Source organism: Rutidosis leptorrhynchoides, chromosome 3 (genome assembly GCF_046630445.1).
Source record: "Rutidosis leptorrhynchoides isolate AG116_Rl617_1_P2 chromosome 3, CSIRO_AGI_Rlap_v1, whole genome shotgun sequence".
Taxonomy (NCBI): Eukaryota; Viridiplantae; Streptophyta; class Magnoliopsida; order Asterales; family Asteraceae; genus Rutidosis; species Rutidosis leptorrhynchoides.
Window position 1 is genome coordinate 570,771,116 of NC_092335.1, and position 15,179 is coordinate 570,786,294.

Genomic DNA, 15,179 nt, shown 5'->3' on the forward strand with positions numbered 1-15,179 from the left:
ACCAAATCCTAGATAACTGTTCCTATATCCGTTATGACTATTTCCTTATAATATACTAGTCTTGGTTGAACTATTGGACTATTGGACTACTATCATTGGATAATTAAAAAGTATTAAAATAGTAGAAAATATTAATTACAACGCATTTTGACTTAAAATATCGTTAATAAGTTACACCTACTACCATTAAATAATTCTTCAAATTGCCACTTGATTTAATCTTAAACATCCTTTGTAACTTGATTTCATCTTAAACATCCTACGTATCTTGACGATTACAATCTGCGTTCACGCCTTTCATGATTCTTGGAAAACACCTCAATCGAGAGGATGAACCAACCGCACTTCATCTAAAGAAGGAAAGATTTATACATACAGTTATGCACCTGAAAACTCTCAGAACCTGAGTAAACGTTTAACACGTATCTATGATAGCTCCTTTGGCATTGTTATTACCGAAAATAACATTGTAATTCTTTTTCAAATTAGCCAATTTTGTCACAGCTCCAGCAAGTCAACTTCGACTTTTTGTTCGAAACAACCTTATTATAACATCGATATATATGCGTGCTCTTTTATTGTTACCGGAGAATCGTTTATATTTCACCACATTAGCAGTAAACTTACCAGCAACTCCATTAATCTTTGACTTTCCGAAAAATCATTATTGTTCGTTGAAACTTTATCATGTACTCATCTACATCTTGTAACAATAATTGCCATACCAATTATCGGGAATCAGCAGTCAGTACTTTGAAAACTCACAGCATATCTACATCAAGAATTATATGTATAGCCTTTATCTCTTAGAATTATGACCTTCCATTCTGAAATTTTGAAAAGCACCCAGCCTACGAATCAATACATTGAACTTTGAAAAAGCTGAATGAAGCAGCAGAAACTGTAGACAATCGTAAACGACCTTAATCGTCGAAAGTTTGATAATAAAGAATAGTATGTTGGAAAAGCTCAAAAAAGTTAGAACTAGAAAACAGATTGAGCTAATCATGAAGGAGACCAAGGACAAATACAAGGACCATACCCTATATTCAAAGAAACCAGGTAATTTTAGATCCAATGAAACCTTCAACGAATATCTTGCTACGTACTCATGTCAAAATCTTGCGGAAAATCTTTCTTCATCAACCTTCGAACTTTGAAATTCCAAAATATCATCATAAATATCTTCGATATTTCTGAAGATATTTTCATAAATATTCTTATCCGAAATTAATTTTCTCTTCATGCTATCTATTTTACATCATAAAAGGAAACTATTTTAGTTTCTAAATTTCTTTAAAATTCGAGTTTAAATTATGAATGATTCCTGGAGAAATGTTGGGAATTGAAGCATGAGTTAGTATAATATAACGACGCCCGGCCAACGTGATTATATTACAGTAAGTCATGCTAAGTTTCTAATGCAACTTGATGATGGTTCACAGAAGATCACACCCTCATCATGTGTCATGTTACATAACTCTTTCATTCTACTTAACCTCTAAACATATCAAGAAAATATAATCTTGATAGTTCCATCCTCAGGGATTCTGGTAATTTGACAAATCAAATCGTGCTAATACATTCCTTTCTGCTTAGAATACTATAATCATTCGAAACTCCATACTTACGAATTCTAACCCATTACTCGCTTTATTAGAAGTCGGGAAGAGAAAACAAGAGCATGAAGCTCCGATATATAAGGGAAAATATAAAGCCCAGCAACAACACCGAAATTACAAATTGTGGATATCAGTGCGTATAGAAATATAAAGACACGGGAGGATTATAAATACAATAATCCCTAGAGCATAGTAGAAATAAACAGATTCTTCCGGTGGGAGTTGGAAAAGAAGAACGATCATTGTGATAGTCAGAATAAGAACAAGGATTAGAACTGGATTAAGCATTTTCACAATCTTTTGGATGTATGAACTTAGAAAGAAAGTATAGAAATGGTGAGAATAATGGAACGGAAGAGCTTAATTTATAATGGAAATATCAGACAGTGTAATCAAGGCAGATCACCGTATTTAATTATAGAGATCTTAAATTCCTTACTCAGCGAAGAATCAAATCTTTTTTATTTCAAAGATTTTCTTTAAACCCCTTGAATTCCGGAATTCAACCAAGACAACGTCAAAAGTTAAGACGCACCTTATTTTCTAAATTCAACACTGACTACGTCAAAAGCTAAGGCAAATCTTATTTTCCTCATTTCAATCTTTTGTGATAGCTTCATTCGTGCTCTTCGAATAATCGAATTATTTTTATCCATATTACTCAAGGATGATAAAACTCAATTTATCAACTCATATTTGTCATGAAAACATTTTTATTGTTAGCCATGACTACCTTGCTCAAATTTCGGGACGAAATTTCTTTAACGGGTAGGTACTGTGACAACCCGGAAATTTTCGACCAAATTTAAACTTAATCTAATTATAAATCCGACACAATAAGCAAAGTCTGTATTGTTAAAGTCTCATGATTTTGAACTCTTTTATATATTAAAACACCCTGTGACTATTCCCGACGATTCACGAACAACTAATTGTAAATAGATACATGTATGTTTAAATATATATATATATATATATATATATATATATATATATATATATATATATATATATATATATATATATATATATATGATAATTTGAAATATTAATTGAAATAATATATGAGTTAATTGTTGGAAATAAATATGTAAAATAATATGCGATATAATGAAAACTATTATTACAAATGTGTATATATATATATATATATATATATATATATATATATATATATATATATATATATATATATATATATATGATAATTTGAAATATTAATTGAAATAATATATGAGTTAATTGTTGGAAATAAATATGTAAAATAATATGCGATATAATGAAAACTATTATTACAAATATATATATATATATATATATATATATATATATATATATATATATATATATATATATATATATATATATATATATGTATATATATATGTATATAAATATGTATATAAATACTACTTGTAAATATACAAAATAATATTAAATCTATTTGTTTAAAAAATATATAATATATATTTATGTGATAAAACTTGTTATTTAAAACTGATTATATTTAGAGAGAGAGAGAGAGAGTAAATGGAAAATGATTGATTTCGAGCTTAATTAGTAAACGTCGGTAACACTCGATTGATGTTTTGTTAGTTTTAATATAGATATTGTACGTGTTCACGAGGGATTGAAATAAAAGTTGAACGGTAAATCGATTACGAGGATTTTAGATTTGTTAAAAGTATTTTTACCTTTTTAAGTTTAAATATTCGTACTCCGTACATATAAATTGGAACAGAAAATAAATAATTATTGAACCTTTTTGATCAAGTTTCAAACAGTTAATGAGTGAAATAATTAATTATATTTAACCTAAAAGTTTGGGATTTTTAGGAACACTTTTATATTCTTATTGATTAACAATGGACACGATATAATATTCGCTTTAAACTATCGTCGGTAGATACCAACAAATTGATTTCACGAGACTGAAATAATCATGCTGTGTACTATGTTACTTTATGATCACTTTTGAATTTTACAAGTAATTTATCTCTTTCTACCTACTACATATTATAAGCATATGCTTATATGGAGCAAAACACACACATTAGACAAAAATCTACACTTGTGCATTACTACTACAAGTTGGTTTCTATTTCTGCCTTATTTAAAAATCACATTCAATGAAACACCACTCATGAACCATCATCAAAACAATTACAAGTACTCGATGTTTGTCTCTATAATACTCAACAACAAAACTCACTTTAAACAAGAATTATATTTATGTATATATATATATAATTGATATATATATACTTATGGAGACCAAGCATCCATCGCTACCGCTATCACCTTGAGAAATCATCACCATACACCACCCATATCATCACCCACGAACTTTCTTCTGCTCAGACGTTTCCGGTTCAAGAACAAACCACTTTCATTCCACCCACTTCACCACCTGTTGAATTACAACCGCCACCACTCGTTGACATCTTTAACCATCACCTTCTTGAACAAAACCTTCATTTACCCGCCACCATTCAACATCCACTTACACGACCACCACCATCTTTCATGTCATCATTCGAGCACCATTTAATGTCTTTGTTCTCTTCTTCGTGAACCACATCACCCTCTTGAATCACCATCACCTTGATCATGAGACCCCTCGTGAATTGTTATTACTCGAGACCACCACTGAAACTATTACCCACCTTCACCGCCATCATGAATCACAACTTCCCACCATCTTTATCGTGTTTGAGAACCACTCGAACCACCAGCTTTTTGATCACTGTAGCTTCAGGTTTTCTACTGTTAAAACAAGGAAAATGATAACGAGGAAGATGATGATGTACATTATGATAGGATGATGATGATGACTTACGATGATAATGATCGGATAAAGATGTCCACCTTCTATTTTGTTTGTGTACTGATCACCATCGACACATATGTTTTTTTAGTTAAAGGTAGTAATATTATTTATTATATTTATTATTATTATTATTATTATTATTATTATTATTATTATTATTATTATTATTATTATTATTATTATTATTATTATTATTATTATTATTATTATTATTATTATTATTGAAATTTTATTAAAACAATAAGATTATGGAGAGAGGGATTAAGTTTATAATTTAAAAAGGTGTTAAGATCATAAAAATAATATAGATTAGATAATGGTAATGTTAGGATCATAATACAGATTCAATTTAATGAATCATAAGGTTTAAATGGGTTTTGAAGTGAACTTCATTTGCTCCCTTTTTATATATATTTTTGGGCTGAGAATACATGCGCTGTTTTTACAACTGCTTTATTAAATGCTTTTGAAATATATTTTGAACTGCGAATACATGAAATGCTTTTATAAATGTTTGACGAGATATACACAAGCAAAAACATTCCTCGAATGAATTATTATGCAGACAGAAGTTCTGCGGATTATTGTTGAATTATGTGGACATGATAATTGCCACCGTTGAATTATGTGGACATGATAATTGGTACCTTTGAATTATGTGGACATGATAATTGTCACAATTGAATTATGTAGACATGATAATTGCCACCAATTGATATGAATGTTATGTATCGAGAGAATGATTTTATACACAGGTTATGTGTATGTTATTTTTGTGCACGAGATATGTGTACGGTTACTAAGATTTATGAAAGATGATTTTGTTCACGAGAAAGGTGTACTGTATTTAAAAGATATCGCATGTGCATTACAGGTGGGTATAGGATTCGGGCCCATTTGTACCATGCAGAATTTAAATCTTGTGGTCTATCAAAATGATGAATTTTATTGTTTACGATAAACCTATGAATTCACCAACCTTTTGGTAGACACTTGAAAGCATGTTTATTCTCATGTATGAAAGAAACCTTCCGCTGTGCATTTGCTCATTTTAAAGACATTATTTGGAGTCGATTATCGCAATTGGACCAGATGTTGGTGACTTCGTCTAGATGGATTAGGACGGGGTATGACAAGTTACGACAAAGCCGAAGCAGAAGCGAATAAGGTTCATTAAAAACGCAAAGAGAACTGAGTCATCTTCAGCTGCTGAACAACGACAATCATGACAATCACAGCAATCACAACAACAACGACAATCTCTAGCTGCTGCTACTCAAGAAACAAGTGCTAAAACTGATACATGAGTTCATGCTGCTGCATCCACGACTGTTATTACACAAGATACTGCAGTTACTCTATTAAGTGAGAAGGTTGTAAATATGGCTTCTGAATTTGAAAAGTTTAAAGAAGAAGCTAATGAACGAGAAAGAAGAAAGGATGATGTGATTGCTAAATTGACCAAGCAGGTTGAAGATCAACAGGTTGAAATGAAGAAATTAAAAACTAAGGTTGATGCTCAGAATTTGCTGATTGTAAAGGCCGAGTCTGCAGCGAACAAGGCACTGTCGAAAGTGCTTGAGTGGGAAAATAATTTCGATATTGAGGCTGTTGATCTCGAAGAGGATATAGATTTTAGTAATTTTGACGATCAAGGCGAGGATGAGCTAGGTTTGGATCTTGCTAAAGGCACAAGCGAGAACCCACTGTCAGTAATTCCTCTAAATATTGATTATTCTTTACGTGATTTTTTAGCAAAGCAGGATCGTCTAAATCACTCAGCTGTATTTGATGATTTAGAAGAAGGAGAGATCCCGCTGGATCTAAGCACTGAGGAGCAGGCCGAGCTAGTGCGTCAAGAGTAACAAGCAAGTACTTCAGCTGACATGACTGCTAGCTCATCTTTTGAGAATCGTTACGATTCTAGTGATGATTTTGAGGAAATTGTCGTAAAAAATGAAAACCACAACGATTTTGATGAAGTAATTATCGAAGATGAACCAATAGGTGATTTTCCGGAGTACAAAAGTAATAACGATAAAGATCTACCTACGTTTCAAGATTACTTCAAAATGAGTGAAGAGCTTCTAAACCGTAAATACGAAGAAAAAGAAAAGACCGAAGATTTGCCTCCAGGGTTTTTACCGGTCAAAATAAATAAAGAAAAGGTAGAAGTTCTAGAAGCTGAATGGAAGATCCTGTTGAGGATCAGATAATATTGTGAGAAGCCAGCGCCAGAACCTGAATGGCTGAACTACATTAATAGGTCGGCGAATCTTTTGGCTAAAGGAAAAATCATTGCTTGGGCCTACATCAAAGAGTTTAATATATACGCAATAAAGAAGGAGTATGGAGTGGACTACATCAAAGATGGATTCGAGTTCAAGACTCTAGAATTTATGCAGGTGGTTAGGCTTAAGATGTTATATCGGGATTATGACGGAATTCCTGATATTGTTTGCAAGAAGATAAGACGATCGTACTTGTTAAAGAACTTCGAGGGATTCTGTAACATCCCGCCTTTTTCCATTTACTTTTCCGTTTAACTATTTAAGTTCCGTTATATGTTCATAACACATCTCGTTAATACGCGTTTGAATTATCTCGTTTAGGTAATTCCCGTACCCGGTTCCTAAGTTGAGGGACTAAAGTTGCCAAATGGAGAAAGAGATGACTAGGTCAACTAGTCAACTCTTTCCTCTCCATTCATTCTATCACCTCCCCCAAAATAATACTTCACCTTTTCCTCTCAAACCCTCAAACCTTCAATCATCATCTAAATTCGTTCAAGGAGGATTCGATCAAAACAAATTGCATATTTGAACTCCTCGTGATCTCCTCTTCGTTTCCATACCGATTTCATCAATTTTGGGTAACTTTCTAAAATCACTAATTCTTGTGTTCTTGAGATTTTTAAGTTATAAGGTTGTTAATTAGTGTCTATGGCTCGAGTCTAGTTTGTTTATGTGATTTGTATGCTCGTTTTTGATATTTTGATGTAACTAGTTCATATTGAAAGAATGCTTGCTTAATCTTGAGTTTTAGGTGTTCATATGTTGTTGAATGATGAAAGTTCATGTTTTAATTGTGTTCCTAACATCACTAGCTTCAAATTGGTATGTAGGTTGACATGGATTAGTTTCATATGCAAGATTGTTGATTTTGTGATTTTGGATTAGGGTTTGATGAGCTTTACATGAACTTTTGATGCGTCAAATGCTATGAGATATTGTTGTTAAGTGTTTTGTTGCAATGTGTGTTTGATTACCTTCGAAACGGCATAACGTACATGTAAATTGGTTGCCCGAATCATAAAATGCGTTTTTGGAACTTAAACTTTGATTATGAATGTTTAATTACAGTTTTTGGTTGTTGTAAGTGGAAGTTTGATTGATGAAATGTACTTAGTTGTATTCCTCGTCAAAATACCTTTCCAACGATATATAATAGGCATTATAAGTGTTTGCGGGTCAAGAGTTGGGTTGGAAAAGGTTTTGGCTCGTGCATACTTTGGAAAAACAGAATCAGACCTGCACAGAGGGTGGCGCGGCGCGCCCCTACCCCGCGCGGCGTGCCAAATGGCCTGGCCAGAATTCTGTCCAACTTGGTCAATTTTTGAATAATGTTTGGCATGCTACGCACCTCCGATTAACATGTAACTTGGCCAACATGCTCATATATGATTTCTAAGATTAGAAAAATAGTTCGGAACCCGACCCGAACGTGTTGACTTTCGTTGACTTTGACCGACCAAAGTTTGACTTTTTGTCAAACTTAACCAAATGATTATGCAACCTTCCTAACTTATTTATATACTTGTATCTTGCATGAAACTTGGCAATTTGATTTCACATGCTAAATAATCGAGTCGTAACGAGCCATAGGACTAATTGAACATCTTTGACCTATCGTGTTTACCGTTATTGATACAACCTATTGTTTAGGTCAAGACTAGCATTGTTCTTTGCACACGTTTACTTGTTGAAGTACTTTACTACTCGTGCACTCAAGGTGAGATCATAGTCCCACTTTTACTCTTTTTGAACTTACATTTGGGATGAGAAAACATAAACATTTCTTCTACTAAGTGAACACAAGTACAGGAAAACAAACATTCTACATACGAGTTTAGAACAAAATCCTCAATTCGATTATCATTAGTTACACTTGCCGGGTGTAAGCGAGAACTTATGTTGTATGGATCCATATGGGTTTGACAAACCCTCATTCAAACGGTTCGCTACCGTTTACGAATGAAATATATTTTCGAGAAACAGTGTATGTTCTAGCACTAAGTGATGGGGTTCAATGGAAGGAAACGTTAAGCATTGATAATTGGGTGCTCGTGAAACAAACTTTTGGAATGTATTACTATTATTTCATTGATGCAAATCTTGTGGTTCACTTGTACTTACTTACTTAAACCTATGATTTCACCAACGTTTTCGTTGACAGATTTCTATGTTTTTCTCAGGTCCTTGAACGATACATGATACATGCTTCCGCTCATTATTTGATACTTGCATTGGATGTCGAGTATATGTGCATTTCATGGAGCGTCTTTTGACCTTACTTTAAACCGTGTCGCCTAGATTTCATTCGTATTATAACGTTGTAACTTAACTATTGGTTGAACAATTCTTGTAAACTTTGGGAACAATCTTTATTTTGAAATGAAGGCGACATATCTTTTGGTCAAACGTTGTTTTAAAGACTTATGACCACGTAACGGGACCTAAGTAGACGGCGCCGTCAATGACGATTTGGTCGGGTCGCTACAGATGGTATCAGAGCGTTGGTTGTAGGGATTTAGAGTTCATTAGTGTCAACCCCGAGTCATAGGGTACATTGGTGAGTCTAGACTACAACCGGCATATAGACTTGAAGTAGGAATTACTTGACTACTTGTGCATTTATACTCGAACGTTTCTACTCATATCTACTCTTAGTTCATCTTAATCTCACGTTGTTTAATTTGATTGACACGCCACCTTGACTATATGAAATGATGTCGAATGCACATATGAATTAGGGTAATATAATTTCCGGGATTATATTACGGTGACTCGTATGAACGTTCCGACATTATGACATAAAGAATTTAAGGCGAGTCGGAAAAAAAAAAAAAAAAAAAAAAAAAAAAAAAAAAAAAAAAAACTTCTCTTTATCTTTATTCTATATCACGGTTAGTATTATTGAGAATACTAATCAATGATATTCTTGTGTCTTGAAGGAACAATGGCTCCTCGTCGTGTACGCCGCAATGAAACTCCCGAACAAGCTCTCGAACGGATGATAGCTACCGCCGTAGATGCGGCCATGGCCGGTCACTCATCCAACAACAATAATAATAACAACTACAACAACAACAACAACAACAACAACAACAACAATGGAGCCGGAAACTCAAACGAGGGATGCTCCTATAAAGCTTTCATGGGGTGCAAACCTCACACTTTTGATGGAACCGGGGGACCGGTCGTGCTCACCCGATGGTTTGAGCAAACGGAAGCCGTCTTTAGCATAAGCGGTTGTCGGGACCAAGACAAGGTCAAATACTCCACTCACACTTTCTCCGGAATTGCTCTAACATGGTGGAACACCTATGTTCAATCGGTGGGTACCGATGAAGCTCATGCCCTCTCTTGGGCCGACCTAAAGGAAAAGATGATTGTTGAATATTTTCCGCGCGAAGAAACCCTAAAGCTTGAGGAAGAACTAAGAGCTTTGAAAGCGGTCGAAAACGACCTTAAAGCTTATAATCAACGCTTCGCCGAACTATCCTTGATGTGTCCTAATCTTGTTAACCCCGAATCTCAAAGGATTGAGCTCTACATGCTCGGTCTTCCAAAAAGCATCAAACAAGGGGTGATGTCATCCAAACCCACTACTCATCAAGCCGCTATGAACATGGCTCGCCAACTAATCGAAACGGTTGACGAAATCGTAGTTCTGGCACCTAAAGCCGAGGATAAATCGAGCGGCAACAAAAGAAAGTGGGAACCCTCCCAATCAAGCAACAACAACTTTGCTAAGAAGCCTTACACCTCCGACGGCAAGAAAGGTTATGCCGGGAACCTACCTCTTTGCAACAAATGCAACAAACATCACTTTGGCGAATGTAGTAAGATAATTTGCCACCGGTGCCAAGGAGTTGGTCATAAGGCCAACGATTGTAAAAGTGCCACTCCCGTCGCTCGAAAGTGGCCCAATGCACCAAAGACGGGCACTTGTTACGAATGTGGCCAAACGGGTCATTATAGAAATGCATGCCCGAAAAGGAAAGATAACACCAATACGCGCGGCCGAGCTTTCAACATCAACACCGAGGAAGCCCGGGATGACACTGAACTAGTCACGGGTACGTTTCTTCTCAACAATTCTTATGTCTCTTGCTTATTCGATTCGGGTGCCGATAAATGCTTTGTATCCAAGACTTTGACTCATTCTTTTAGCACTCCACCTCTTCCATTAGATACCACTTATACCATTGAAGTAGCTAACGGAAAACTATTAAGTGCCGACACATATTACCGGGGGTGTACGTTAAACATTTTGGGTAAGGAATTTGAAATTGACTTGATACCCATGGAACTAGGAAGCTTTGATGTAATAATCGGTATGAATTGGTTAGTCAAAACGAAATCTCACATTCTTTGTGATCTTAACGCAATCCGAATTCCTATCGAGAATGGTGAACCTTTGATTGTTTATGGCGATAAGAGTTGCACCAGACTCAACCTCGTTTCGTGCCTTAAAGTTAGAAAACTACTTCGTAAGGGTTGTTTTGCGATCCTTGCCCACGTTAAGAAAGTCGAGTCCGATGAGAAGCACATCGATGATGTGCCAATTGTTAGTGACTATTCCGATGTATTTCCCGATGAATTGCCGGGTCTTCCGCCTCATCGACCGGTTGAATTCCAAATCGATCTTATTCCGGGAGCCGCACCCGTAGCGCGTGCACCATATAGACTCGCTCCATCTGAAATGCAAGAATTGCAAAGTCAAATCCAAGAACTACTTGATCGTGGTTTTATCCAACCTAGCCATTCACCTTGGGGCGCTCCGATTTTGTTTGTTAAAAAGAAAGACGGATCCCTACGAATGTGCATTGATTATCGCGAACTAAATAAATTGACGGTTAAGAACCGATATCCTCTTCCTCGCATCGATGACCTCTTTGATCAACTACAAGGGTCTTGTGTATATTCGAAAATCGATCTCCGCTCGGGTTATCATCAATTGAGGGTTAAGGGGGAAGATGTCTCCAAAACCGCTTTCCGAACTCGTTATGGTAGTTATGAATTCCTTGTCATGCCATTTGGTCTCACTAACGCACCGGCGGTGTTCATGGATCTTATGAACCGCGTGTGCAAACCGTATCTCGATAAATTCGTTATTGTGTTCATCGATGACATATTGATCTATTCTAAAAATGAAGAAGAGCACGAACAACATCTCCGACTTGTGCTTGAACTTTTAAGACAAGAACAACTCTATGCCAAATTCTCCAAGTGTGAATTTTGGTTAAAGGAAGTTCAATTTTTTGGTCATGTTGTAAGTGACCAAGGTATTAAAGTCGATCCATCAAAAATCGAAGCCATTAGCAAATGGGAGACTCCTACTACTCCTACTCACATTCGTCAATTTTTGGGTCTCGCCGGGTACTATCGTAGATTCATCGAAAATTTCTCTTTGGTTGCACGTCCTCTAACCGCCTTGACTCACAAGGGAAAGAAATTCATTTGGGCGACCGAACATGAATCCGCATTCCAAATCTTGAAAACGAAGCTAACCACCGCTCCTATCTTGTCACTTCCCGAAGGCAATGATGACTTTGTTGTATATTGCGATGCCTCAAAACATGGTTTTGGGTGTGTATTGATGCAACGAACGAAAGTCATTGCTTATGCTTCTCGACAACTTAAAATTCATGAACGAAACTATACGACACATGATCTCGAACTCGGAGCCGTTGTCTTTGCACTTAAAATGTGGAGACACTATCTTTATGGAACCAAGAGTACTATCTTTACCGACCACAAAAGTCTCCAACACATTTTCGATCAAAAGCAACTAAACATGAGACAACGACGGTGGATTGAAACTTTGAACGATTACGATTGCGAGCTTCGTTACCATCCCGGGAAGGCAAATGTAGTAGCCGATGCCTTAAGTCGAAAAGAAAGAGTGGTGCCTCTCCGTGTCCGAGCTTTAAACATCACCATTCACACCAACCTTAATAGCCAAATTCGGGTAGCCCAAGATGAGGCTCTTAAGGATGAAAACATCTCTCTCGAACACTTGAACGTCCTCACCTCTCGATTCGAAGTTAAAGAAACCGGACTCCGATATTTCGCCGGAAGAATTTGGGTGCCTAGTTATGGGGACCTACGAAGCCTTATTTTAGATGAAGCCCATAAGTCACGATACTCGATTCACCCCGGTGCCAATAAGATGTACCACGACCTTAAACAGCTATATTGGTGGCCGAATATCAAAAGGGAAGTAGCTACTTATGTTTCCAAGTGTTTGACATGTTCCAAAGTCAAAGCCGAACACCAAAGACCGTCCGGACTACTTCGACAACCCGAGATCCCGCAATGGAAGTGGGAAGGGATAACGATGGATTTTATCACCAAACTACCAAAAACGACGGGCGGTTATGATACCATTTGGGTTATTGTTGACCGTCTCACCAAATCCGCACACTTCCTTGCCATGAAAGAAACGGACAAAATGGAGAAACTTGCACAACTTTACATTAAGGAGATCGTAGCCCGACACGGTGTACCTTTATCGATTATCTCCGACCGAGATGGCCGTTTCGTTTCTAGATTTTGGCGTACATTGCAAGAAGCGTTGGGAACACGTTTAGACATGAGCACCGCATATCATCCTCAAACCGATGGACAAAGCGAACGTACAATTCAAACCTTAGAGGACATGTTACGAGCTTGCGTGGTTGATTTCGGAAAAGCTTGGGACAAGCACTTACCTCTCGCCGAGTTCTCTTACAACAATAGTTATCACGCGAGTATTAAAGCCGCACCCTTTGAAGCGCTATATGGCCGCAAATGTCGTTCACCTCTTTGTTGGGCCGAGGTAGGCGACGTGCAAATCACCGGACCCGAACTCATTCACGAAACCACCGAGAAAATCGTTCAAATCCGAGATAGGCTTAGGACGGCCCGAAGTCGTCAAAAGAGCTATACCGACAAACGACGCAACGATCTTGAATTCCAAGTCGGGGACCGAGTAATGTTAAAAGTCGCACCTTGGAAGGGTGTAATCCGTTTTGGGAAACGCGGGAAGCTAAATCCGCGGTATATTGGTCCTTTCGAAATCTTGGAGCGTATTGGAACCGTTGCTTATCGTTTAGATCTTCCGCCTCAATTGAACTCCGTTCATCCTACCTTCCATGTATCTAACTTGAAAAAGTGTCTTGCCGAACCCGATATCGTCATCCCTCTCGAAGAACTTACTATTGATGACAAACTTCATTTTGTGGAGGAACCGGTTGAAATTGTGGACACCTCCGTCAAGACATTGAAACAAAGCCGAATCCCGATTGTCAAGGTTCGTTGGAATGCCAAAAGAGGACCCGAGTTTACTTGGGAAAGACAAGATCAAATGCAAAGGAAGTATCCTCATCTATTCGTGAATTCGGAAACGCAAGATCTCGAGGAAGAAACAACGACTACTACGCCTACTTAAATTTCGGGACGAAATTTCTTTTAAGGTGTAGGTAATGTAACATCCCGCCTTTTTCCATTTACTTTTCCGTTTAACTATTTAAGTTCCGTTATATGTTCATAACACATCTCGTTAATACGCGTTTGAATTATCTCGTTTAGGTAATTCCCGTACCCGGTTCCTAAGTTGAGGGACTAAAGTTGCCAAATGGAGAAAGAGATGACTAGGTCAACTAGTCAACTCTTTCCTCTCCATTCATTCTATCACCTCCCCCAAAATAATACTTCACCTTTTCCTCTCAAACCCTCAAACCTTCAATCATCATCTAAATTCGTTCAAGGAGGATTCGATCAAAACAAATTGCATATTTGAACTCCTCGTGATCTCCTCTTCGTTTCCATACCGATTTCATCAATTTTGGGTAACTTTCTAAAATCACTAATTCTTGTGTTCTTGAGATTTTTAAGTTATAAGGTTGTTAATTAGTGTCTATGGCTCGAGTCTAGTTTGTTTATGTGATTTGTATGCTCGTTTTTGATATTTTGATGTAACTAGTTCATATTGAAAGAATGCTTGCTTAATCTTGAGTTTTAGGTGTTCATATGTTGTTGAATGATGAAAGTTCATGTTTTAATTGTGTTCCTAACATCACTAGCTTCAAATTGGTATGTAGGTTGACATGGATTAGTTTCATATGCAAGATTGTTGAATTTGTGATTTTGGATTAGGGTTTGATGAGCTTTACATGAACTTTTGATGCGTCAAATGCTATGAGATATTGTTGTTAAGTGTTTTGTTGCAATGTGTGTTTGATTACCTTCGAAACGGCATAACGTACATGTAAATTGGTTGCCCGAATCATAAAATGCGTTTTTGGAACTTAAACTTTGATTATGAATGTTTAATTACAGTTTTTGGTTGTTGTAAGTGGAAGTTTGATTGATGAAATGTACTTAGTTGTATTCCTCGTCAAAATACCTTTCCAACGATATATAATAGGCATTATAAGTGTTTGCGGGTCAAGAGTTGGG